Consider the following 27,877-nt stretch of genomic DNA (forward strand, 5'->3'; position numbering starts at 1 on the left):
TATATCAAGAATGACTCACCCCGTTTTATTCAGAGTAACTTTTAAAAGAATCTCACTCTACAGTAGAAAATTGCAAGTAAATTTAATGCAGATGGAAAGTGGATTTGAGACTTAAGTCTGGGTCTAATCGCTACACGGAATATCTGAAGAAGACTGGTAGTCTTGGCATCCAGTTCCTGGCTTTTAGTATTAACTTTTTTGGATCATAAAAGGAAACTAAGACATCCTTTAATTATCAAATTACTGGTCTTAGAATAGGGAGACCTCATGGTAGAACTTCAGTCTGCCATCTGGAAATAACACTGGTACTGAGCAAGTCCTGTGTACCCAGGCTTGATGCCAAGCATTGTCATGTTTTCTTGCTGAATCCTCACCAGTAGTGTGAAATAGGTAATGTTACACCTGTTTCATATATGAGGAAGTTGAGGCCTTGAAAAAGGCCACATGATGAGTAAGTGTGAGGGGCAATTTCCTAACTCTGATTTTATGATTATATGATGGAAAATCATAGTATTTAGGACCTTTGGTTTAAGTTGAACAACTCTGTCAACTCTTTAGATGCCCTGGGGGTACCAGTAACATATAAAAATGGAGTGCTGGTGTTTGAATCTCAGATGAAGGCCACGTAGGGTATTTTATGGAGAAAATTGTTCTTCTAGCCTCATTCTCTCTCATACTGTGCCGAGGTTTTCAAGTAATCATCCTGATTAAAGACACATTTTTCAGTAAACGCTAATACCACCAGTAAAGGTGATGAAGTTAGAGAAATTTATGGCCAAGCTTCAATCTTAAGGGAACAAAAGCATGCATTTGTTAATTTGTTTGTTTTGAACGCTGCAGCTCCTGCAGGACTCTCTGTCCTAGGTAAATCATATATGAACCAGCTCCCAAGGGACCCGAGTTCTTATGGAGACCTAAGACATATAGGAAGGTAACCTTAATACGAGGTAGAAAGGGCAACCGGTATGAGGTATTTAGCCTGGGGCAAAATGCCGCAGGAATTCATAGCAGATGACAACTTTCAGCTGACGTCTATCAGGAAACGCTTTCTGGAGAAGGTGGCCTTGGAACTACCTTTGACGGGGAGACAGAATATGGATACTTCGAAACTGGTGTCTGGGTCCGGGCAAAGCTACTACATAGTTTATCTTTTTATGACTGTGAATAAATATGCTAATTAAATGAGTACTGTAGATAAAATTTGAGAATTTTACCCTATCAACAAAAAATGGTATGTGTTGTAAAACCGTAATGTTTAGGATGAAGCTTAGGCAAAGCCCCTTTTACTTTTAGCTCTGGCCTCACCTACTCGGTGTCACCCCCACTTACGGGCCTTCTCTGCCCTCTCACTGTGGAGGTTCAGAAACGTGTGCTGCATGAGACGGGACATCCTAGGCCGTCCGTGCCTTCTTTACACTTTTCATAGATGCTCTTTTCCCTGCAGGGTTGCCCTTATTATCATGTTAATATTTGTCAGAGCCTGGCACACATTCTTTGTGAGTGGAGCACGAATGAAGAATTAAATGGAATAGAATGTTGTGCTTTGTACTAAGTTCCTATTTTTATCACGCACAGGTACTTGCTCAGTTAGTTGCAGCCTGCCCCAGAAAATCATTGTAGTGTAACTGCAACCAGCTGGTTTACAAGCAAGAGGAGCTGAGTGTGCAGGTTTGTGACTTTACGTGAAAATGGTTTTACCTTTAGCTATGATTGTAGGTGTGCCATTGTTTGACCACATGAATGATTCCTGTAATGGCTGATTCAAAAATCGTCGTTTTTGTTTTGTTTTCCCCTTCATCCTTTCTCTTAAATTGGATCGGAAGAAAAGGAGAAGAAGGGCTTATTCTCACTGCCTCAATTACTCATTTAAAATTTAAAATTCTGTTGACTTTCCACAACACTGTTGAGCCCACAAGATAAACTTCCTAAACTAGAAGTCTTTAATTGGCATTTTTTATGTGATGAGATTTTGTTCTCTTCTAGCCTTTTAGTAATTCAAAATCCTTATTGAGGAAATTTTAGGTACAATAATAATAGTTAATCATTATTGAATAATTTGTACCCAGAAGTTTGCTAGATTTTTGCCTTCATGATCTTATTTAACCTCCACATCATCCTATGAGATGTTGACCAACATCCTGATGTTACTTGTAAGGCTAACCGATTTTGACAAGATTACATCACTCGTCAGTGGCTGAGCTGGGAATTGAACCCACGTCTGTTTGCTTCAGTGCCTGACCCACTGTGTTAAATTGTTCTTCCCTGTTTTCTTCTGTGTATTTATGCTTCTCTCCTCACATTTTATGGTGATAGGATACATCCTTGTTTTAGCTTCAAATGATATACTTCAGTTGTCCCTAATCCTTTATGTAACAGTATTTGTTGATTTGACATCTTAGCTACTTTGGTCAAAACACTTTCATTTACTATGGTGTTAACGGTACTTAGAAATTGTGCGGTTTTCCCCTTTAGCAGTCGACAGGGAAAAAGGTAGGCTATTTCGTTTTCACATGTGGTATCCTTTTTTAACTGGTAGTTTAAACAGGTTCTAATAGTCCTGTGAGACAGAACCTTGGAGTTTAGAGAATTCTTTCACTAATTTGTATGAAATAGCATCTCAAGTCAGTGTGTGGTGTAACTGTGCAAGAACACAGTGTGTGGGTAGTAGCAAAGCGGCCCTTGCACACTGCCGGGCAGAGAGCAGAGAGAAGGGTCAAGCAAATGAGAAAGTACAGGGACACAGTAACTGACCCATCGTTCATAATGTGTTTAGATTGCGTTAGAAAAACTGTCAGTAAAACCCTAAGAAAGAGACTCTTAGCTCCAGAGAACAAACAGGGTTGCTGGAGGGAGGCGGGTAGGGGGATGGGCATTAAGGAGGGCATTTGATATGATGAGCACTGAGTGTTCTATGTAAGTGACGAATCACTAAATTCTTCTGATGAAACCAGTGTTATCCTGTATGTTAAGTAACTGGAATTGAAATAAAAACTTGAAGCATAAAAAAAAAAAAACCAAAAAAAAACCTTACAGAAAGCGTCATAATTCTTATTGTTATAAGTAGTTAACATCTACATTTTAAAACTATCAATTTCACATCCTGTAATGCTACAGTGGATAACTGTTTATTATCATATTGGTCTGCCAGTGCTTGTGGGGTAGGGTGGTATGCTTTGCCAGTCTAACATGTCTAGACAGAACCAAATGTATGATTATATAAAATCACAGCTCAGGGATTATGGTTGAAAAACTTTAATGATTATTGGCAACTCCATGCCATTTCATATTACTTTGCATCCTTCTTTTCATGGCCTAGTGCCGTAAAAGAGTTAAAGTTTATTTTTAGGCAGAAGAGAAAATGTCTAAAATGTGATATGATGTGAATCTAGTTTCTTAAGTAAAATATATTTTCCATGCAAATACATGTTTCTTGATTTGGAGAGTTGAATGAACCTAAGTAAGAATGATCGCTTCCAGCATTAAAATTGGATAGAAGCTCTTTGAAACCAGTCTAAGAACAACACAACCACTACTTTAAATCCAAATTAGTTTTAAATGTGTGTTGACTGGCACTGTGTCCAGGGTATTTTTTAGGAGTTCAGACTGTCCTGTATCTGTTTAGTTTTTATTTCCTGTCTTCTCCCTCAAGTAGTCTTCTGGGCAGTCTAGCTGCTAGCCTTTTCTTCTTTGCAGGAGAGAAATTTCCAGCATCTCCTCTTCCTCTGTGGAGCTGTCTCCTCCCACACAGGCTATTATAAACAAGCTACAGTGAACATCTTCTTACTGGGTGCAGGGGTTCCTTACAGAGCCCACATGCTGTTCCTTCTTTTTTTAGATTTATATTTTGCCATGATTTTCCCCAGTTTTTTTTTAATAATGTCATTGGATAATCAAAAGTTTTAAATAGGACTAGATCTAATGTATCAGTTTTAAAAAATGGTTATTCCTGTGTCGTAGGAAGCCTTTGCCTGCCCCCTCACCTTGAGAATTTTCTGTGTTTTCTTCTGAAAGCTTCATGGTTTTAGCTTAGGTCTGTGTTCCACGTTGAAATGATTTTATTCACATGCCATCTTAGTGATACTCATTCTTTAAGAGAGATATTACCTCTATTTTATAAGTGAGGATTTTGGCTCTCTGAGAATTTGGCACTGTAGCCATTGCATGTAATAGTAAATTTGATTTATAATTTTAGAACCTTTTATAGATGATCATGATGAAACTATATGGTAGGTCGTATCTGTATATACCATGTTGCTCTAAACCTTTTTGAGATGTATTTCCATTGTCACAAAAAAAACACACCACATTGTTGCCAACAAACAAATGTTCTTTTGGTGACCATGTTTATCCCCATAAAGAAACCGGAGGTGTTAAGTGCGGAACAAGACTGCAACCTTGATGTTGCGTATGTTTTATCGGGGAGAGATGTAGTGTTTATGTACAAATGTCCTGTGAAGTTGCCTGGTGTGATTTGCCTGTTAAGGTACTAAATCCTCTTGTGCTAAGAAATTGAAGTGAAATGATCAAATGGACTCAGCTATTTAACCTGGCCTAATTACTTGTTTTTACTAGATACGGTACGGGGCTCAAAACTGCTATCAGCGTTCAGATGTCTCAGGGTTATCGCTTATTCCTACTACTTAATGCCTCTCTCTGACATTGTAGTAACATCACTAGTTCTAGCATCTAAGGCTCAAGAGAATTCTCAGCAATCGATGTTTCCTTGAGGGTCTGTGTTTTGAGTGTTTACTAGGTGCTAGCTATGCTGCACGCATTGTATTTCTCACAAGTCTCTTTTTCAAGCACAAATAAAGAGAGACTTTCACAGTACACACTTGGGGGTCATGTGGGGGAACCCACTCCAGTTCTCTAGTAAATCTGAGTGGCGATTTCACGCAAGTCCTTGCATGTGTCTGGGTTGAAATAAGTAACGCTACAGCGTGCTGGTGATTCAGTCAATTCTGAGATACGTGTGGAGTCCTCTGGGGGAAGACAAGGGGCTCCCTGTATTGGATGTGAGAGGTACGCAGAGGTGAGCCGGACAGGAGGAAGCTAATGTTACTCTTAAGGAAGCTTCACTCTGTCATTGGACTGCCCTCCATTAGAATGTATGATTAAACACATTGGAAGCTTGCTGTTGATTGGGGAGAAAGACTGTCCTTTGTTTTGAGCTGAGCAGATGAGCATCACTAAGACTGTTCACATGCATCACTTAAGGACACTGAGATTCCCTCGCAAAGCTGGTGTTGCCCCTGCTGCAAATCGGGCTTGTGTCTGCTGCAAGGGAAACGGGCCAGGTTCACAGCACTCTTCCAGAGTGGCCTTCTCACTAAGGAAACATTAGCTTCAGTTGTTAACTCTCAAAGAAAGTGGGACAGTTCTCAGGCTGCTCTTTATTTGTATAGATAAACAACAGGCATTTAATGGAGCCATGCTGAAAGCAACAGTAAAAAAAGTCGCTGTGTTCTAATTGTAGCCTCTTAGCAAGGTTATGTTAGTTTTTTTAATCTAAAAATTCTGCCTAAGTGGAGATTCCTGTGCATTATGAACAAATTAAATCCTTTTTCTTAAATAGTATTTGTTCTGCCGAATGTTTGCTACTCTTTCTGATTAAAATGGATTAAAATGGATGTTTATAGTCTCAAGCACATTGACCAGTTAGTTTTTACAAACTCTTCTATACTGTGCATAGGAACCAGATTTAATGGACTTAGTTATTTGTTCTTTCAGTATATTTTGAGAACGATTTTCTGCTTCATATTTGTTCTCTTCATTTTGATTGAGTGAAGTTTTGCTAAGTGCTTTTGATCTATAAATCAGTTACTGATACATGTAAGTAGCTCATAATTTTAAGGAAGTAAGTGAAACTGGCTCTGTCCTACAACTCACAGACGAGGTTTTAGAACATTTCTGCAGAAAAATTTTCTGGCTGCAACACTTTTAATTGTCATGTGAAACCAACCATAGATTTCATTGCCATCTCAGTGTCCAGGTTTATGTCAGCATTAATGACAGTTGGTAGGTGATTCTTTGAGTCAACACCGTGTGTGGGTATTTACAAACCACCATTGGATGTTGCTGTGTCGAAGTGAGTGTTGACTATTCTTTATAGGTAAAGAACTTTCTTGTCTTTGTACATATTAGGTTATCCGAATCAAGTAATATTTGCTTAGCTATTTATATGTTAATATGTTTAAAAAGAAATTTCTCTACGAAGAGGCATTAATCATTCACTATTTGTTTGATCAGATGATGGCACTGGCATTCTATTGTGTAATCATAAAATAGCTTGTCATGTTTAATGCCAAGAGCAGATGCACTTCCTAGTATAAACAGCATGCAAAGCCCAAATCTAAATGTGTTATTTAGGAGCATATTAAAATCATTGTATTTTTTGTGATTTAAAAAAGTGCGGATTGCGTTGTGTCAAATCAAAAAAATGTGATTACTGCCACAACTTAAAATCTGAAGAAGCAAAATCTGGCCCATATATTTTCAAGTATAATGTGTTATTCTTGCAGACTATGTCATGCATAGAGGTTTAGTGCATTAACTTCGGAACCAGGCTGCCTGGATTCAAATCTTACCTATACCGCTTACCAGCTCTGTGATGTTGGGCAAGTTACTTAATCTCTCTGTGCTTCAATTTCGTCCTTTGTAAAATAGTAATCATAGTGATAATAGTATGTACCTTGTTAGGAGAATGATACAAATTAACATAAAGTGCTTAGGACAGTGCCTGGCACATAGTAAGGACAAATGAGCAAGACTGTAAAGCGTGAAATAGGTAGATGTGTGCGTTACAGGAGCTTCTCCTACAATCAGTCCCAGTTCTTTTAAAATAAGTCAGTGATGTCTTGATCAGTCAGTGATACTTGTGGAATAGCTTTCATGCTACATATTAATCTAGATTCCCTGGGGCTTACAAAAGGAATAAAAAGCATGGTTACTACTTTGAAAGCTTGCATCATACTTACATAGGTACCCAAAAGGAGGTATACACAATTGAGTATTATATAGCAATGTGTAAGTGAAAAAGTGTGAATCTTTTACAGTAAAAGCAGAGGGGGAATGAAGAAGTATAAAAGGTGAATTTTGACCTTAGAGGGCAGGTGGTTCATTTGGTTGAGTGTCTGACTTGATTTCAGCTCAGGTCATGATTTCATGGTCATGGGATCGAGCCCCTCATTGGGTTCCTTGCTGAGAGTGGAGCCTGCTTAAGATTCTCCCTCTCTCTCTCTCTTTCTTTCTCTCTCTCTCTCTCTCCCTCCCTCCCTGCCTCCCTCCCTCCCTCCCTTCCTCCCTCCCTCCCTCTTCCCCACTTGCTCTCTCTCTGTCTCTGAAATAAACAAACAAACAACAACAAACAGAACCCTTCATCATGCAGTGGATGAGTTCACACACATTATGCTCAGCCCTAGCCAGGAGATTGATGTGGTTAGGTGAGTAGGAGCTGGGGGGCCGATGGGCGGCTGGCCAACCTCGACTGCCTCCGTGGCTCTGGCCCTGAGCTAGTAGCAGCGGCTGGGGGTGCCTGGCAGGCCCCTTACACTGTGTCAGGGAAGCCCCATGATGTGATACCACAAGCTTTGTAAACACCAGGGTATTTAGATCAGGATAGGGAAATGATAAAGCCGGTGAGGTGGTAACATGACTTCATACCTTTGAGAAGTTTACCTTGGGGAGCTTTGTAGCTGCGGTGGGGGGAAACTTCCATTACTGCAATTTATAAAGAACGTTTGGACAGCTGAATATGAAGCCAAACGACAGGTGCCAGATTATAGACACCCAGCTACACTCTATCTGTACTAGAAAGTCACAGTGGATTCTAATAGGGAAGGGTTTGTAAAAGAAGGAGGAGCAGTTAGCAACAACAGCTTCCTGCAGTGACTTTGGGATTTTTAATCCAGGCAAGGAGGCTTTTAGTTTCTGTCTGCTGTGGATTATTCTCTGGCACTTAAGCAGTCTCCAGACTAGCTGTGGGCTTTTCAAGTGGCTGTGCAGCTGGGGACACTGCAAGAAGCCTCTTACATACCTCAAAATGAAAAAATAAGCATCTCTGATATTAGCCAGTTCTGCTCTCCAAATACTTGAAAGAAATGTATATAATCACAAGGAGGAGGTCTGCCTGTGGTGATCATTTGGCGGAGCTGCTTGTATGTCATTAGATTTATGTGTTCTCGCGATCTTGGGTAAATTTTGTAAAGGTTTTGGGACCCTAAGGGTCATATCTGTAAAATGAGGGTGTTGGGGTAAGTAGTCTGTTGTCATGCCCAAGGCGCGAATACTGTGTATTTCAAAAGGGGTTGGAAGATTTTCTTCTGGTCTTCCAACTATACGTGGAAAACTTTGTAGAGGAGTCTGAAAGTTTTGAGGAGTTCTTTTCACTCAACAGTGTTTATCGAAGACTGTGTACCCGAGACTACTCTGGGGGGCTGGAGATAGATCTGTGAAATAAGTTGGGGTCCTTCTCCTCTAGACATCCCCTTACATTTTAAAGAGAGGGAATATATTCACAAACACACGAAGAAGTGCTAGGAATTACTATCATGTTGGATGCGGAGATAACAAACGGGAATAGTCAAGGACAGCAGCCACTTGGCCTGAGTGGATGGTGGTGGCAGCTTCTGGTCTGGTGAATGGAGCAGATCTGGGGGGTGAGGCATCCGCATTCTGCTCTTTGACATGCATCTGGAGTTTCAGATTTGAGAGTCTTCACTGTGTACTTGGTATTTGAAGCTTTGAGACAGGGTGAATTCAGCTGATGACTGAGTTTAGAAAGAAAGGGGCCAGAGACGGGGACCAAGCCTGGAGGTTGGAGGTTGGAGGTTGGTTGTAGGAGAGGAGTAGGAGAGGGAGCTCGGTTGGCTGCTCTTGGCTTCCGTTGAGCAAGTCTGTTCAACGCTAACATGTGCTCTGCTCTTTCCCTGAGCTCAGGGACTACCTGTGTCTGTGTAGGTGTATACTGCCCCTACATATACATGTAAAGCTTAAAAAATGCCTCTTAACACACAATACTCCATATTTGCAAAGGGCTGAGAGACGAGAGCTCTCTTGGGTGACTTCCGTCTCCCTTTCTCCTCCTCCCGCCAGGCTCATTGAGGCAGCCACGCTGTGGGCTCTCAGTCCTTCTAGGTCTGCTGGTTGAGTTGAATGTTGATCAAGAATTGGTTTCATTTTTAACAAAAGCCCGTTTTGGTCAGTCGTACTTGTTATTGTGTAATTACATAATAGGAAATTGTATGTAATTTGACTAAATGTATTGTTTTTCTACAAAAATATGCTAAACACTTTTCAAAGCTTCCAAAGGCAGGCCTCCAAAAAGAATGCTATTAAGTTAGGTATGGTCATGGCAACTCTAAAGGAATGGGGGAGTAGTTAAACTTCTGTAAGGATTCTCAGCTTGTTTCCTGAAGGCCTGCGAGTGTGTATTCCATTCTAATAAAAAAGGGAGATTGGGAGTTGTGGATGATGCTTTTTGCTTGTGATTTGTGTAAGAATGACTAGCCTGTAGTCAGTCTGGAGGCCTGTTATTCACGGAAAAGACATTCACTCTACTTCAGGAAAATGGTAAAAGACTGTACATTTCAAATTAGATGGCTAAGCTGTGTAGTGTGTTGAGGGGTTCTCTGCTAACTTAGCCTTTCCAGTTTCTAAATCAATTATCATCCTGTTACCTTAGTTCAGTGGGGTTTTACTGGGTGGACTTTGTGAAAAGCAGTCTGTTGTGCCAAAAGCCATCAAAATGCTCATGTCCTGCTTTACCACTTCTTGGACTTGATGGCAAAAACGTTTTTCTTTTTAATTCATAAAAATTTATGTTGAGGGATGTTGATCACTTTAATTTTTGTAATGTAAAAATTAGATGTACCCTATCCATCAGATAGTGTAAACTGGTTCAGTTGTGACTTGAACGCGTGGAAGACTGTTACCTGATGATTGGGCATCTGAGTTTGGAGGAGCCCTGAACTACATGGAGAAATGTGCACAGGATGATGTGAAACTGCAAAGGGTACAAAGCATTTTACACGATCTCTGAAAACCTGTGCCACGATATTAAGAGTTTACCTCTGGGTGGTAGGGCTGTGGGCGACTTCTGAGTTTATGTTTTATACTTTAACATTTGTAGTTTTCCACTTGCGTTATTTCTGTAATTACATAGTACTTTATTATATTACAGCAGTGGATGATTTGAAGCTTTAACAAAGAGGCCTTTTGAACTTGGTTGCTGTTGAGAGGTAGTACGTCATAGAAGGACTTAAGTAAGAGGGAACATGAATAAAACAGTAAAAGTTACTTTTTGTCTTTGAAATAATTATTAACTGCTTATAATTAAAAATACAAACAAAATTACCTTTATTGTTATATAATGTACATACATATATAATTTTAGTGTTCATCTGTATAATAATAAAGATGACATAATATATAATTAACATGTTAGTATTTATAAGTATACAAATAAAAGTGGTTTTAATTAAAAAAATTTTTTTTGTTTTTAGTCTTTATTTATTTTTGAGAGAGAGACAGAGCACAGACAGGAGAGGAACAGAGAGAGGGAGACACAGAATCTGAAGCAGGCTCCAGGCTCTGAGCAGTCAGCACAGAGCCTGACACAGGGCTTGAACTCACGAGCTCTGAGATCATGACCTGAGTCGAAGTTGGATGCTTAACCTACTGAGCCACCCAGGTGCCCCATAAAATTGCTTTTAATCTCCATGGTTGTTATTAATAATTTACAATAGATATTAATCTTTATAATAACCAAGTAAGGTGAACAAACTAGAATTTTCCTCCTTTTAGAAACAAAGAAATGGAGTCTCAGAGAGGGTCATTTCCCTACCCCAGGTTACATGGTGGGTAACGGCAGGTTTTGAACCCAGGTTTTATGATTCTGAATCTGTTGGTCTTTCTGCTCCTGGCAATGTATTCCAGTCTTTTCTCCAGCAAAGTTTGGTATGGAAAGAAGTGGTAATAGGAATCTGGCTTAAAAGTCCTAAACTGAGGAACTGCTTGTGGGTAAAAGGTTAAATAAACTGGGTGAGGTACAAGTCTGTCTTTGAAACAAGAACTTGAGGGGCGCCTGGCTGGCTCGGTCAGTGGAACGTGTGACTCTGGATCTTGGAGTCATGAGTTTGAGCCCCACGTCAGTGGGTAGAGCTTACTTAAAGAGAGCAGAAATGCTATCAGAAGGAGCCTAGGTTTATGTTTTCCAGAAGGGGTGCATGTGTTGGGGAGCAGGAAGAAAATAGTAGAGCTGTTATTAAGCAGTTCTAAGAAACTAAAATTTACTGACATTCAACATCGGGGTTGAAGCTGGGACCCTTGTGTTAGGTCCTGTGTCAGACAGTCAAGTCTCCCGTTTGGGGCGCGGCTGACCCGGAGCTTCTTGTGTGGGACTCCCTTGGTGCTGGGGGTGCAGAGGGGCCCTTCCTCTCTTGTTTGCTGTCAGCCTGTTGTGACTTGAGGCATTTGGTCAGTAGCCTTATGGGTTGTGGTAATCAGCTTTAATTAACACGGGAGCTATAAAATTGATACTTGGCTTTAAAAGATTCCTACAAAGAACCACAGGTTGAAGGTCGTGTTGATAACGCAAACCCTAATGAGCTGTGAAAAATTGGCAGAGCTGAGACTTCTCTCGGTACCAGCTATTATCAACTATGAAATGAACTGACGAGTGAATTTTGTCTGAGAAAATTGTTTTCCTTTGTGGAACGATGGTGCAGTTACAAGACTCCTCCAGAGGAGGAGGTGTTGTGATGCAGGGGTGTGCTTCCGGGGAACAGCAGATAACATCCACCAGGGGTTATGGTCCTTTTCTTAGTAGAATTTCTTTTTACATTCTTCCTATTCAGCAGGCATTTCTTGAGTATCTCTTAGGTACCAGGCACCAGCTAGAGTGATGAAGAAGGCAAAACCTTAAGAAGCTCCCAGGCTCAATCTCAGGGTGCCTGGGTGGCTTAGTCAGTTAAGCGTCCAACTTCGGCTCAGGTCATGATCTCACGGTTCGTGGGTTCGAGCCCCGCATCAGGCTCTGTGCTGACAGCTCGGAGCCTGGAGGCTGCTTCTGATTCTGTGTCTCCCTCTCTCTCTGCCCCTCCCCCACTCGCACTCTGTCTCCCTCTGTCTCAAAAATACACGTTAAAAAAAAAAAGATGTCAATCTTGTGCCATAATTATAGACTGAGAGTATTTTAGTCGTAAGGGATTTGTGGAGTATCTCAGTCGACCCTGTTGTTGTTTAGTTAGGACTTCTCTGCCACACACTGCACACTGATGTACCTGTGCCGTCAATACCTAGGAGCTTTCGAAATTTCTCCCCTGAGAAATTGTGTGGTGTCCTCACATAATGGCATCTAGTTTTCTTTTCTCCATTTGACTGTTTACTGTTACATTCTTAGTCCTGATTTTCTAACTTGCATTTTTGCCCGGAGGCCTTGCTAATATATTCCAGCCTGGAAAAAAAATGTTTTTTCAAACTTCTCTCTAAATCATGTAAAATGAATGAGTTTTCCTTTAAAAAAATAATGTGTGTGTGAATTCCTGTGTACTGATTTTATTTTGAACTCAGAGTGTCTTTGTTGGCTGAGACTAATACAAATAATAGATATTTATTTAAGTAGGCTTCACATCTAGCATGAGGCTAGCCCCCGGGACTTGAACTCATGACCTTGATATCAAGACCTGAGCTGAGCTAAGAATTGGACCCTTAACCCACTGAGCCACCCAGGTGCCTCTAAGAAGTATCACTTTCTAAAAAATAATGTAATGTATACTTCAGGCTTGAAATATTATAATCAAAACAGGCTTATTAAATGCTCATCTCTTCCTCTGTACTGTTCTCAAGCAAGTTAAACACATCAAGGAAGAGTTTCTCCCCTTTAGAAATATCCAGACTCAACCTTACATTTATAATTGAATTTTTTTTGTAATACTGGGTGAGAGCAATGTTATCTGAAAGTTTAGTGTATCTTATCCCCACCCCCTTTGGTGGTGATGGTGGGATATTAGATCAAAAATTAGGGTTTCCCCAAGATTAGTCATAACGAAAAGATAATGGTCATAACCATAATTTATGGCAAATTATGTTAGGAGTAGAAGAAAGGGAATTCAACTATTTTATTTATTTATTTACTTAAAAAAATTTTTTTTTAACGTTTATTTATTTTTGAGACAGAGCATGAACGGGGGAGGGTCACAGAGAGAGGGAGACACAGAATCTGAAACAGGCTCCAGGCTCTGAGCTGTCAGCACAGAGCCCGACGTGGGGCTCGAACCCACGGACCATGAGATCATGACCTGAGCTGAAGTCGGACGCTTAACCGACTGAGCCACCCAGGCGCCTCGGAATTCAACTATTTTAATGCCTCAGTAGAGAGAGCCTTTGAAAAGTAGAGAAAAATAGAAAGGAAAGAAAACATTCACAGCTTCATCATTAAAAATTCTATTTTAAGAATACTTTTTGGGGTGCCTGCGTGGTTTAGTTGGTTAAGTGTCCAACTCTCGATTTTGGTTCAGGTCGTGATCCCAGGGTTGTGGGATCAATCCCCTGTGTTGGTGTGGAGCCTGCTTAAGAATCTCTGTCTCCCTCGCCCCTCCCTTGCTCATGCACTCTCTTTCTGTCTCTTAAAAAAAAAGATACTTTTTAAAGTAACATAGTTTTGATTCCTTGACACTATTGAGTGGCCAGCACTAAATCATGTAGGGCCTACTAGGAAAGGAGAGGGGTATCACTGAAAGTGGGACGGGATGACATCTGGATTAACTCTTTTAATGGTTACTGCTTTCTTTGAAATAGGTGAAAACGACTCCATAAAAAATGCCTTGAGGAAATGGAAGACTAACCTGTTTTGACAGAAATAGTGCAGAGATGTGTCTTTAAAAATGATTCTATCACGGCACTGTAGTCCAGGGTTGGATCATGTCAGCTTAGCAGTGGCGGTCGAGAGCGGTCCGTCCCTCCGCTCACCCATGGAGTAGAGCAGCAGTTCTAACGAGGCGTGTGGAATTTCGGGCCGGGCTCGGGCACGCTGCTCATGCACCCGCCCATTTGTGGCAGTAATGATGGCAGCATGCAGGTGTTCTCAGTGAAACTGGTTTCCTGGACCTTTTCTTTTGTATACATACTCTTCGAGCTTTAAAGCAAACTGTATGTGCCAGTGCTCCCTGTTGAGGAAGTGGAGGTTTGTGGAAACCCCATGTGGCCAGAGAATGGACCCAGTGGTAGTGGGCACCCTTTGGATGGCTCCAAGGTTCTGCATCCGGTTCCCTGATGATTCGCCTGCTTTGCAGCACCAGCATCTCCAAATCCAGATGCCTGAATGACGAGAACTGTTGGCTCCTGTTGAGTGTTGGTTTCCTTGCTGTTGAACAGTCCTAGTGTGTGTGTGTGTGTGTGTGTGTGTGTGTGTGTGTGTGTGTGTGTGTGTGATTGAACAGTTAACATTAGGAAGAAATAGTTTTTTGGTGTCTATTGAAATGTTTTATAAATAAACTTGGCTTGAATAATGTTTAATACTCCATGTTCCATTGTCTGTAAAACCCATTTCTGTGGTTATATTCAGTACAGTTATTTACACAATTTAGTTATGCAAAGATGTTGTTGCAAATTTGAGATATTTTTATGTTGGATAAAAGATTAACCTGGGTTAAAATTGCTTTTGTTTTGTGTTGTTTTGTTTCATTTGGCTGTACAAGTTCTGTGGGTTTTAACACACGTGTAGATTTATTCAACTGTTCCACAGCTGCTTCCTCCCCTCCGAAAGTGTCCTTATGCTACATTCTCTCCCACCCCCTAAATCCTGGCAACCACTGATGTGTTCTCTACCTCTGTAGTTTAGCGTTTGCAAAGATGTTGTTTAAAGGGAAGCATGTGGTGTGTAATGTTTTGAAGCGGACTTCCTTCTTTCAGTGTCATGTCTTCCCAGGGGTGGGTATTGATAGCATATTCCTTTTAATCCCTGAGTACTATTCCATCGTGTGGAAGTATCACTGCGTGTGTGTCCATTAACTCACTGAAGAATATTTGGGTTGTTGTGATTTGTGGGTATTACAGGTAGGGCTACCTATGAGCCTTTTAGTACAGGTCTTTACATGAACACATGCTTTTCTTTCTCTCGGGTAAATACTTGGGAGTGGAATGGCTGGGTTATGTGGTAGGCGTACATTTAACTTTGAAAGAAATGTTAACCATTTTCCAGAGTTAACTATCAGTTTGTATTCCCAGCAGCGATGTTATTATCATCATTACTGTTGGTTTCAGGTGCCTGACATCCTTGCCAGCACTGGATATTATCAGTAATTTTTATTTTAGCCTTTCTAGTAGAGATGTGAAGTGGTATCTCACTGTGGTTTTAATCTGCATTTCCCTAATGCTGATGAACATTTTCTCATGAGCTTGCCTGCAGTCATTTGTATACTCTTTTAGGTAAAGTGTGTGTTCAGGTCTTTTTTTTTTTTTTTTTTCTTAACTGAGGTATAATTGACATTCACTGTTACTAGTTTCAGGTGTACAACACACTGAGTCAAGAATTATATACTTTAGGAAATGCCTCAGTAAGTGTAGTTACCATCTGTCACTATAAAAAAATTGTTACAATGTTATTGACCATATTGACTATACACCGTCTGGTGTACTTCTCATTCCTCTGACTTACTTATTCTGTAACCAGAAGTTTATACCTCTTAATTCTCTTCATTTGTTGCGACCACCACACCACTGCTCCACCACTGGCAACCACCGGTTTGTTCTCTGTATTTTTGAGTCTGTTTTTGTTATTGTTGTTTGGGGTTTTTTTTTTGTTTTTTTTTAGATTCCACATAAGAGTGAAATCGTATGGTATTTGTCTTTAGCAGATTTATTTCACTTGGCATAATAGCCTCTAGGGCCATCTGTGTTGTCACAAATGGCAAGATTTCATTCTTCTTGATGGCTGAGTAATATTCCATTGTATATGTATACCGCCTCTTCTTTATCCATTTATTATCACTGGACACTTAAGTTTTTTCCAATCTTAGCTGTTGTTAAAAAGGCTGCAGTAAACATAGGGATGCATCTGGCTTTTTGAATCAGTGTTTTCATTTTCTTTGGGTAAACATCCACAAGTAGAATTACTAGATCACATGGTATTTCTGGTTTTTTCTTTTTTTGAGGAACTTCCATACTAGTTTCTACAGTAGCTGCACCAATGTACATTCCCACCAACAGTGCATGAGAGTTCCCTTTTCTCCATATCCTCACCAACACTTGTTATTTCTTGTCTTCTTGATATTAGCCATTCTGAGTGGTGTGAGGTACTCCCTCATTGTGATTTTAATTTGCATTTCCCTGATGGTTAGTGGTGTTGAGTATCTTTTCATGTGTCTGTTGGCCATTGTCATCTTTGGGAAAGTGTCTATTCAGGTCTTCTGCGCCCCCCCTCACCCCCCACGCTTTAAGTTTGCTCGTTTATTGAGGGACAGAGAGAGAGGGAGGGAGGGAGGGAGGGAGGGAGGGAGGGAGGGAGGGAGGGAGGAAGAAAGAATATGAGCAGGGAAAGGGCAAAGAGAGAGGGGGAAAGAGAGAGAATCCCAAGCAAGCTCTGCATTGTCAGTGCAGAGCCTGACGTGGGGCTCAAACTCACAAACTGTGAGATCTTGTCCTGAGCTGAAACCAAGAATTGGATGCTTAACCAACTCAGCTGCCCGGGCGCCCCTCTGCCCATTTTTCAATTGGATTGCTTGTTTGTTGGTGTCAAGTTGTAGGAGTTCTTTACATATTTTGGATATTAAACTTTTGGTCAGATAAAACATTTGCAAAAATCTCCCATTCAGTAGGTTGACTTTTCATTTTGTTGATAGTTTCCTTTTCTGTGCAAAAGGGGAAAAAAACCCTTTTAGTTTGATGTAGTCCCAATTGTTTATTTTTGCTTTTGTTTCTGTTAATGGAGGAGATAGTTCCAGGAAAATATTGGTAAGGCGGATGTTTAAGAGCTTATTGCCTATATTTTCTTTTGGGAGTTTTATGATTTCAGGTCTGACATCTAGGTCTTTCATCCATTTTGAGTTGATTTTTGTGTATAGTGTAAGAAAGTGGTCCAGTTCATTCTTTTGCATGTAGCTGTCTGATTTTCTCAACACCATTTATTGAAGAGATTGTCTTTTCTGCACTGTATATTCTTGCCTCCTTTGTTGTAGATTAATTGACCATATAAGTGTAGGTTTATTTCTGGATTCTATTGTGTTTCATAGATCTGTGTATCTATTTTTGTGCCGGTACTATACTGTTTTGATTCATTGTAGCTTTGTAGTATAATTTGAAATCTGGGATTATAATAGCTCTAGCTTTGTTCTTCCTCTGGATTGCTTTGGCTGTTGGGGGTCTTTTATGGTTTAATATAAATTTTAGGATTGTTTATTCCAATTCTCTGAAAAATACTACTGGTATTTTGATAAGGATTGCATTAAAACTGTAGATTGCTTTGGGTAGTATTGAAATTTCAACAATATTCTTCCAATCTGTGAGCATGATATATCTTTTCATTTATTTGTATTATCTTCAGTTTCTTTCATCAGTGTCTTACAGCTTTTACAGTATAGGTCTTTTCCTCCTTGGTTACATTTATATCAAGGTTTTGTGTTTTTTCGTTTTTGTTTTTGTTTATGGTGCAATTGTAAATGGGATTGTTTTCCTAATTCTATTTCTGCTAGTCTTTTATTAGTCTATAGAAACAACACATTTCTGTATTAATTTTGTCTCCTGCAACTTTATTGAAATAAGTTTATTCTAATAGATTTTTGGTGGAGTCTTTAGATTTTTCTGTATATAGTAATCATGTCATCTCAAATAGTGAAAATTTTACTTTCTTACCAATATGAATGGCTTTTCTTTCTTTCTTTCTTTCTTTCTTTCTTTCTTTCTTTCTTTCTTTCTTTCTTTCTTTCTTGTCTGATTGCTGCAGCTAGGACTTCCAGTTTTGTGTTGAATAAAAGTAGTGAGGTGTACATCCTTTTCTTATTCCTGATCTTAGGAAAAGGTGTCAGCTTCTCCCCGTAGAGTATGATGTTAGCCCTGGGTTGTTACATTGAGGTATGTTCTCTCTAAACCCACTTTGTTGAGGCTTTCAATTATGAATGATGTTGAATTTTGTTAATGCTTTTTCTGTAGCTATTGAGATGATTATGTCATTTTTATCCTTCCTTTTGTTAATGTGGTGTGTCATGTTGATTGATTTGTGAATATCGAACCATCCTTGCATTGCTGAAATAAATCTTACTTGATCATGGGGAATGATCCTGTTAATGTATTGTTGAGTTTGGTTTGCTAATACTTGTTGAGGATTTTTGTATCTATGTTCATCAGGGATATTGGTGTGGAATTTTTTTTTTTTTTTTTTTTTTGGTAGTGTCTTTGTCTGGTTTTGGTATCGGGGTAATACTGGCCTTATAGCATGAATTTGGAAGCATTCTTTCCTCTTCCATTTTTGGGAATAGTTTGAGAAGAAAGGGTATTAATGCCTCTTTAATTGTTTGCTAGAATTCACATGTGAATCTGTCTGGTTTTGAACTTCTGTTTGTTGGGAGTTTTTTGATTACTCATTCAGTTTCTTTGTTACTAATCAGTCTTTTTGGGTTTTCTATTTCTTGTTTCAATCTTAGAAGTTCTTTTTTGTTACTGTTTTTGTTTTAAGGAATTTATTCATTTCTTCTGGGTTGTCTAATTTGTTGGTGTATAATTTTTTTGTAGTAGTCTCATAATCCTTTTTATTTCTATGGCATTTATTGTAACTTCTCTTTTGTTTCTTATTTTGAGTTCTTTCTCTCTTGTTCTCTCTTTTTATGAGTTCAGCTAAAGGTTTATCAGTTTTTTATTTATCTTTTTGAAGAACCAGCTCTTAGTTTCATTGATCTTTTCTGTTTCTTTTTAGTGTTTATTTATTTTGAGAGAGAGTGCATGCAAGCAGGGAGAGGGACAGGGAGAGAGGAGAGAGAGAATCCCAAGCAGGCTCTGTGCTGGTAGAATAGAGCCTGATGCAGGGCTCGATCCCATGAACTGTGAGATCATGACGTGAGCTGAAATCAAGAGTCAGATGCTCAACTGACTAGCCACGTAGGCGCCCCTTTTCTATTTTTTTGTAAAATTTTTAAATGTTTATTTATTTTTGAGGGAGAGTCAGAGTGCAAGTGGGGGAGCGGTAGAGAGAGACACACACACAGAAGCTGAAGCAGGCTCCAGGCTCTGAGCTGTCAGCACAGAGCCTGACGTGGGGATCTAACCCACAAACGGTGGGATCATGACCTGAGTCAAAACCAACTGAACCATTCAGGCGCCCTCTGTTGTGTTTTAAATCTGTGTTTTATTTATTTGTGTTGAAATCTTTTGCCTATTTTTACTTATTTCTTTTCTTGGTTTAGTTTTCATTTTAAAAAAAAAATATATTGTGGATAAAAATTCTTCATTCCTTATGTATTTTTCCCAGTCTGTACTTATGTCTTCTTTCTCTTAGTGTTTCTCTCAGAGCAAGAACTTTTTAGTTTGAAAGTGCAGTTTATCATCTTGCTAATGGCTCATGCTTTGGGTGTCATGTTCAGGAACTCTTTGCCTAATCCTGTATCCTAAAGATTTTCCCTTGTTTTCTTCTAAAAGGTTTATAGTTTTACATTTTATGCTTAGATCCATATGATCTATTTTGAATTTACAGTTGTATAAGATCTGAAGTTTAGGTCATGGTTCCATTTTTTGCATAAGGGTATCTACTTGTTTCAGCACTGTTTGTTGAAAAGACAGTATTTTCTCCAGTGGTTTGCCTTTACACCTTGGCCCAGATCAGTTGGCTATAGTTGTGTGGGTCGATTTCTCCAGTGCTTCCTGTTTCTCTGAGGTTCCCTTTTTTAGTTCTCCAGGCACAAAGATGGCGGTTTAGAATGGGGCAGTGTGCTTCCTACATTTTGGACCTGGACACAGGAAGACAGCAAAAAGGCAGCAGACATTTGCCCTTATATCTGGAGAGCGTAAGTCCTCTGAGCAGTGAGGAAGAAAGTTTCCTATTCCTCGGAGGTTTAGGTGACTGTTTTCCTCTGCCCACTGCCACCTTGTGATTACGTTGGCCTGGGAAGCAAGAAATTAGAGAAATAAAAAAGAAGAAAAGTGAGGAATTTCTCCCACTCTCTGGGGTATCAGGAATCCTTTTTCCCCACTTCTTAAGCTAGAACTTGGAGCTTTTCCAGATGTTCCCCCTCTGTCTACATCTTGGTGCTCATTTTCAGGTGTGTGGCTGCCTTGATTCCAGCCTGGAGGATTTTGGAGGAAAAAAAGGGGAAATTCGTCACTGGTTTGGTGTTACTTTAAGTTTTACACTACTGTGCCCCCCCATCAGCCTGTTATGGTCATTTACTTTTCAGAACCTTCAAAGAGCTATTTCTTACACTTTGTCCAGGTGTTATAGTTGCGTTCAGTGAGAGACTGGAGTGTGCTTTCTTCATCTTACCTGGGACCAGTCTCCCTCTATGTTGTTTTTAAATACAAAACCTGGAGTACTGTTTTGGGCAAGTTACATAAATCTTAAAACAATAAGTATTCTGTGGACAATTGTTTTTCATAGACTATTTTTTTTTTTTAATGTTTATTTTTGAGAGAGAGGGAGACACAGAGAGGGAGGGGCAGAGAGAGGGAGACACAGAGTCCGAAGCAGGCTCCAGGCTCTGAGCCATCAGCACAGAGCCCGACGCGGGGCTTGAACCCAACGAACTGTGAGATCATGACCTGAGCCAAAGTCAGACGCTGGTGCCCCCTCATTGACTTTTTTTTTCTTAAGTCATACTATATAGGGCTAAATTGGTTTTATTTGCATTTGTAAATATGAGAACAGAGTGGAAACCTTCCAGTTTTGTGGAAATCCTGTGTTGAGATTACAGTGGGATTTTTTTCTCTTGCTCCTCCTCCGTACTAAAAAATTAACAACTGAAGGCAAACATTTTAGTGCCGTGTGCAATTTACATTTAGTACTATTTGATTTTAGGCGAATTAATGCACTTGAATGCATCTGAAATCAGTGGCCATTCAGTATTCAGTTTATGTTGTGATTCTTACCTTTTGTTACATCAACAATTGTCTGATTTTAAGCCTTGCATATCTAGTATTGAGTTGCCTCTGAGATGTGAGTTGATATAACTTCCTTCTAAACCCCTTGCTTAAGCTTTGAGAGGAATCAGAGGACTTAGGGAAGTCCAAAAAAGAGAGGCTAATTATTAACATATTCATTCTCTTCTGACTTTAAAAAAATGTGGACTAAATATAATTATCCAGACAGCTGGTGAAAAATAAATATAGCTCAGTGGATTCCTAGTGGAAACAACTACATGGTCTAGAAATTAGCTAATTTAAGTAATTATTTATCTGTAGAAGTCCATTAAAAATTAGTGAGGGAGGAATCAACTATAGGTGATTGTAAGTCTCTTGAAATCAAACTCAGGAGGCCCTGTTAATAGAATCACAGCAGGTTATGGGAACAGACAATTAGAAAGGCCAAGTTTAGGGGTGCCTGGGTGGCTCAGTCAGTTAAATGTCCAACTTCAGCCTAGGTCATGATCTCACAGCTCATGAGTTTGAGCCCCGCATCGGGCTCTGTGCTGACAGCTCAGAGCCTGGAGCCTGCTTTGGATTCTGTGTCTCCCTCTCTCTCTGCCCCTCTCCTGCTCGCACTCTGTCTCTTTCTTTCAAAAATAAATAAACACGAAAAAAAAGAAATTAAAAAAAAATAGAAAGGCCGAGTTTAAGGTATTTAAAAATAATTCCTTTTGCATTAAAATTTTAGAAAGTAACAGTAATATTTGAAGAGGGAAGATAGCTGGATAATCCTATGGATATTATCCTTTTATAGATATATTACAGTGGTTGTTATTATTGGTGTTTTTATGCTTTGGGCACCTATTTTATTATAAAATGCTTGAGTCTTTGAGGACTATTCCACTGGCTCTCCTAGTGCTTGCTGTGCTTGTGTTCTTTAAGACTACTAATGATTGGAAGCATTTCTGGAGCTCTGTAGCAGACCCTGTGCGGAGCGCCCTCCATCGTTGTTCCATGTTGTCCTCACGAGAACCTGGTGAGGCTGGTCCTGATTGATGGGAGAGGACACGGGCACAGAGGGGATAAGTGTTCAGGATTGAATTCATGTGGTCTGGCCCGAGAGCTTTGCTTTGCTTTTAACCTTTTTGCTGTAAGATTACTCAGTTGAATGGAGAAAGATTCTCGGAAGGACGGGATTGAGAAGGTCAAATAAAATACTAAAAATTACATACATTTTATAAAAGTAAAGAATATTTGACTAGGTGTACGTAGAAGCTTTAAAAATCACATGCTGGGTTTAGTGATTATCCAGTGTAAACCAAAGGAAGAATAGGAACAGTCTTGGTGTTATGAGTCATTCTGTCATCAGAACATTTCTTCTGCCAGTTTTCCCCCTTGTCCGCTTGGTACAAGTAACCACTTTTTATCATCACCCTCTTCCTGAGTACATCTTGCTCGGTAGCACTGTGCTGTGGTATGCCCCAGTGACGGGACTGCATCGAAAGGAAGACTTGGATGGGTTGAGGGTCATGGAAATAAGAACTTGGTACTTTTTTTTCATATGGATAATTTAGGGTCCTAATACCCTGAATCTTCTAAGCTTCCCAAACGGTAGTAGGAAATGTGTCCTTGTTTGTGTTCAGAAGAGATGAATCCTCTCTGCCTTTTCTTCTTCTCACCCAAATTAATTAAAGTGCTCTTAAGCCAGTTGGCTGATTTTATACTTCTAAGAGAGAATAAGACCCTTGAGGGATTGAGGAATGGTGTTAACATCCTGTCCAGATGGATACTGGTGCCTGGACGTTCATGTTTATCACATTTTCCTTTGTGAATGTACAGACAGCAATCAGCTGAGAGTCAGCCAGACAACTTGTGTGGGATCCTTCCTTTCTGTGAGCAATTTGGGCTGATAGTTAAGCACAGATAAGATCTTTTCTTCATGCCTCCAGAGCTGTTTTGCTCTCTTTTTGATAAGTGACTTGTTGGTTCTGTAGGACCAGGACATACTAAAATCACTGGGAGAAGAGTCTCAAAGGGTCAAAATTTGAGGGCCCTCAAAATTTTATTCTCTACCTAACTCTAAACACTTGTTTATAATGTGGTTTATCCACAATTGCACGGACAAATGACAGATGTTTGAGACTTGGTTTTTATTTCTGTTCCTAACAGCTGATCTTAAGCAGAGGCATTTTATTGTGAAACTAATAGTGAGGTTCTGGTATCTTACAGTGAAGTTGCATGTTCCTCTCTGTGCAAATGTCTCCAAATGCACCTTTCATTGACTTGGTACCTCACTTAGTGACCATTTAAAACCAGACCACTTTCTTTTCTGTTCTTCCGGAGCCATTGGTATTGTTGGGACATGACGTATATACACAATCTCTACAGAAACCAAGGAAAGACCCAGCTTAATTGTAATTCCTTAGAAAATCTTGCAATAGGTTAGGTCTGTAGCCTTCTTCTTGCTCACCTGGATGCTGGTGTACCGTCCCATTCTGCCTCTGTAGCCAGTTCATTTTCCCCATTGCCGCCATAATTTCTGTGCAAAAACGCATGTCCAACCATGTCCTTCTCCTGTCTCCAAGGCTCCTCACAGCCTGCGGGAGCAAGTCCAGGATTATACGTGGCCCTACAGACCTCTGACAGGAACCTGGGCATCCACACCGTCTGCCTGCTTTGTACTTCATACTTCTTTTTAAAAAATTTTTTTAATGTTTATTAATTTTTTGAGAGAGAGAGATTGACAGAGTGTGAGCAGGGGAGGGGCAGAGAGAGAGAGGGAGACACAGAATCTGAGGCAGGCTCCAGGCTCTGAGCTGTCAGCACAGAGCCCGAGCGGGGCTCGAACCCACGAACCGTGAGATCATGACCTGAGCTGAAGTCGGATGCTCAACCGACTGAGCCACCCAGGCGCCCCTGCACTTCATACTTCTGACGCACCTCGCTGTCTCTCACCTCAGGGTGCTTGTGCTGTTCCCTTTCCACTTTCTGGTTCTGTAAGATTTTACTGAAAGGCTGCCTTCCTTCTGACAGCGCTAGGTTGCGCGATGTGCTCCGCTTCTGCACTGCTGTGGCACTCGGTATCCACCTGTCTCGTTGCCTGTCGCTGGATTGTATTCGCCTGTGCCTGGGAGGGTGCTGTGAATTCCTGGAAAGCAGGGGACCGTGTCTTTACTACGTGTTCCCTCAAGCCTCATACAGAAACTGACACGCTGTAGATCCCATGCCCAGCGTGTGTCATTGTGGTGTTGCAAGAGTGATAGAGTTGCCTTTCCAGCTCCTGAGTTCCCAGCCCTAAGAATGTTTCGGGGAGGAGCTGAGGGGACTTTTACTCAGAAGTTACTCTAGCTCTCATTTTGTTTTTTATTTTACTTGAAACTTTTAGTTAGCCCTTTTTTTTTAACCTTTTACCTTTGACAACAAAATAAAACCCTTTTAGTACTTAACATCGTATTAATAGCTATAGAATGCCTCGTACATACATTAATTGGCACTAATTTTTCCAACAATGCTAAGAGGGGAGTGACAACATTATTTTCATTTTAGAGTTGTAGGAATTGAGGAATTGAGGCCAGGGAGAGGTAAGTTAGTCTGCCCTGCCCAAGGTTTTACCCACATTTAGTAGTTATTAGAACCAGGATTCAAATCCAGGTTTGAATTTGGATATTATGTGCATCTCACTGTTCCATTTGCCCATAAAGAAAGCTGGTGTATGTGTAATAATTCAACGTAGAGCGGAATTCTACAGTTATCAAGTAGGCTTGTTGTTCTGTTTGAAGTACTAAGGAATATTCTTTTTAAAAAGGTGAACAGAGATAAGAATGGAAGTAGAATTATTTTCTCTTTAGTTTCTCCATTTGAGTTTTGTTTCTAGCTTTAAACAAAACCTACACATTGAATTAAAATGAAGAAGGTGATCCTGACCTTTCTGTTCTACAGTCTGTAAATTTCTGGTTCTCCTCAAATATAGGAGCGCCCCCCGCCCCCCCCCCCCCCCCCCCCCGGCTCTGTGGAATTACTCCATTTGTTAGGCATAATCCATTGCACATAATACCGTAGCTGTTTTGATGGTAGGAGGAGGAGGAGAAAGGAGTACAGTTTCATTTCCATGAAAATGTAATCTCCTCTCTCTCAGACAGGATACTTCTTAAAAGTGAAATGGCAGTATCAAAGAGAATAAGAACGTTATGACATTGAAATCCCATTGTGGTTCTGTGATAGTGGCAGTGACAGCCAGGGGTTAATTCAAATCATAGGTCTCCAAAGCGACTCTTACCTGACAATACACCTGGCTTGTAAAGCCCAGAGAAGCTCTTTGTAAACAGCTTGTGTTGTGCTGTTACAGATACTTAACGGTGCCCCCCTCCCACCCCCACCTGCCTGCTTCTCAGGGTCTGTTCTGCTGGCCCTACTCACTCCCCAGTTCAGCTCCCAGAGTGGGTCAGATGTTTTAAGAACGAGATGTCTTTTGTGCCCAAAGGAAAACATTGGAAAAGATTTATTTTGATTTAAAATGTTGTTTAGTAATGATGTGGATGTGTGATTTCAATGTCAAAAAGATAGTGAATCATGAAATAATGTTTTTTTTTTTTTTAAATAATGTTTTAATACTATAAATCTTTTTGAAATTGCTTCTTGCCAAATCTTACCATGTGTACTTTAAATATTCTGTAGCATCTGCAATGAAAGTTCTGTTTGACTATTAGGAACACAGATCTGGTTCAGCGTGGTTGATTTCTCGCATAAAATGTCTGTAGGAAAATCGTCCAGGAGTGGTGGTTCTACCAAGTCATCAGGGAGGGACTTAGGCTCCTTCTGGCTTTTAGCATCCTAAGCAGCATAAAGCTGTCTTCCACAAAACCATGGGACACTGTTGGATCTCTAGCCAAGCTGTCTACAGAAGGAGGGGAAAGAAAAGTGGCAAAAGGAACTTTCTGGAATCTTTACCCACGGACTTCTCCTTGAAACTCCTTGGCGACCACTGTCTTCAAGGGAGGCTCAGCTGTGGTGTTTAAGTAGGCACATTGCCAGCCCAAATAAAGTCAGATTTCTATTGCTAAAGAAGAAGGGAAGGGCAGTAGACATTAGGTTTGAAAGAGTTGACTCTGCCACCAAATGTGAAGTTTATTTTTTAAGTCATGGATCTGCCTAACCATCTTTTTAAAATTTAAAGAGAGCTGTATTATGTAAGGATATTTTAAGAAAATATTTCAGTTCTAGGAGAAACTTCTTTCAGTCCACTGCTGTACTTTTTTATAAAATTCTTTTTTAAGACATTTTATTACTATTTTTTTAAGTTTATTTATTTATTTTGAGAGACAGAGAGGGCAAGGGAAGGCCAGAGAGAGCGAATTCCAAGTCAGTGCAGAGCCTGACTTGGGGCTCGAACTCATAAAAACCATGAGACCATGATCTGAGCTGAAATCAAGAGTTGGGTGCTTAACTGACTGAGCCACTAGGCATCCTTTATAAAGTTCTTATTGTTCTTTTATTTCTCTCTACTAAGTGATTTTTTTAAAATTATAAATAATAATCTGAGCTTAAAATAGAGCAGGATTGATGTTATTACATGCTTCAGATTAAAAAATTCTTTCTGCTTCTCTGGAAGGCACATGTTTTAGAAATATCTGCGGAAGATCCTGAGGTCTTTCTCGTAGAGCTTTAGACATAACGTGTGACAGCTCTTCCATCAGGTGGTAAAAACTGCTTTGGGTGGCTGTCCTCATAATCCAGTAGCGAAGTCTGCCATGCCCTTCTGATGTCCTGTGGTCTTTCTTACCTCTGGATTTTTCTGCTTGGTAAATCCTCTTTATGAAAAGTTCTGCTTGTACTTTTTAACCTGGGAAAACTCTCGTCATCCTTCAAGCTGTACTTCACTGCTCGGCTCTTCCTCTCCTACCTGCCGACTACCTTCTGTGCCCCATGAACCCCCTGGTGTAGTGGCTCAGGTGCTCCTGCTGGGTGTTCTCGGGGTCTCTGCTGCCCGTATCACGGAGAGGAGATACAGCTGTGATGGAGTGGAGTGAATGAGACAGGCCGCAGGGCACTCCGACAGGTGCCCAGCCTTCCATAGGAATCACACATTGTATATATCCCTCATTGTTTCACAGTGTATCGTACGTATTGCTTCTGTGCTTTTCTGGATGATAGATTCCTTCGGGAGAGTCACTGTATTCTGTTGGCTAGAGTTATTCCTGGCGCCCTATACCGTGTGTGGTGGAGAGTAGGTGCTCAGGAAATGTAATGAACGAGCGGGAGCGAGTGAGGGAGAAAGGAAGACTGGAGCTCTCCAGTGTTTACTTTCATCGTGCTCCACCTGCAGAGACATGCGTGAGGGAGGTCCCTGCATCCCAGAGGTGCACCCTAGCTGGGCAGGGACCAACAGTTTTCCCACGGGCTCTTTTGTCTTTGGGAACGAGCTGGCCCTCCCACAGATACCTGGGCATAGTTCTGAAACAGAATTCACTGTCATTGGAAGACTGTTAGGTAGCAGGGCTGGATTCACCAACCTCATGTTGTTCATTAACCCTTAGTGTCTGCCTTGTGCTGGGTTCCGGAGCTGTAGAAGTGAGGAAGAGCAGTCCTTGTCTCTAAGTTCTTTTAGGATAGTGGGGGAGACAGACAGGCAGACAGACACTCTGTCTTTAGTGTGTAAGTGCTTAAGTGAAAGATTAAAGGTGTGAACAGAGAAGGGACTTGTGATTCTTACATTTTTTCTTTTTTCTCCTTTAAGAACATTAAGTTCTCATATGGTAGATAAGTACTGTACTGTTCCTTAAGCCCTGTTCTTTCCAAGATTTTTACAAGCCTTTTTATATTCATATGTACAAGACAC

General features: G+C 40.4%; 1 protein-coding gene across 13 annotated transcripts in view; it reads left to right on the top strand.

The window, feature by feature from the left end:
• The window catches only part of SIPA1L1 (signal induced proliferation associated 1 like 1), a 362,796-nt gene that overhangs the window by 108,158 nt on the left and 226,761 nt on the right, over nucleotides 1-27,877 (top strand). For 3 of the 13 annotated variants that reach the window (XM_053889555.1, XM_053889552.1, XM_019451363.2), the window contains one exon: nucleotides 1,576-1,668. The exons of the other annotated variants lie outside the window; for them this stretch is intronic. The gene's annotated coding sequence lies outside the window, so the exon portion shown is untranslated. The remainder of the gene's footprint in view (nucleotides 1-1,575; nucleotides 1,669-27,877) is intronic. 13 annotated transcript variants of the gene reach the window in all.

This window comes from Panthera pardus, unplaced genomic scaffold (genome assembly GCF_024362965.1).
Source record: "Panthera pardus isolate Hobbes unplaced genomic scaffold, ASM2436296v1 HiC_scaffold_24, whole genome shotgun sequence".
Taxonomy (NCBI): domain Eukaryota; kingdom Metazoa; phylum Chordata; class Mammalia; order Carnivora; family Felidae; genus Panthera; species Panthera pardus.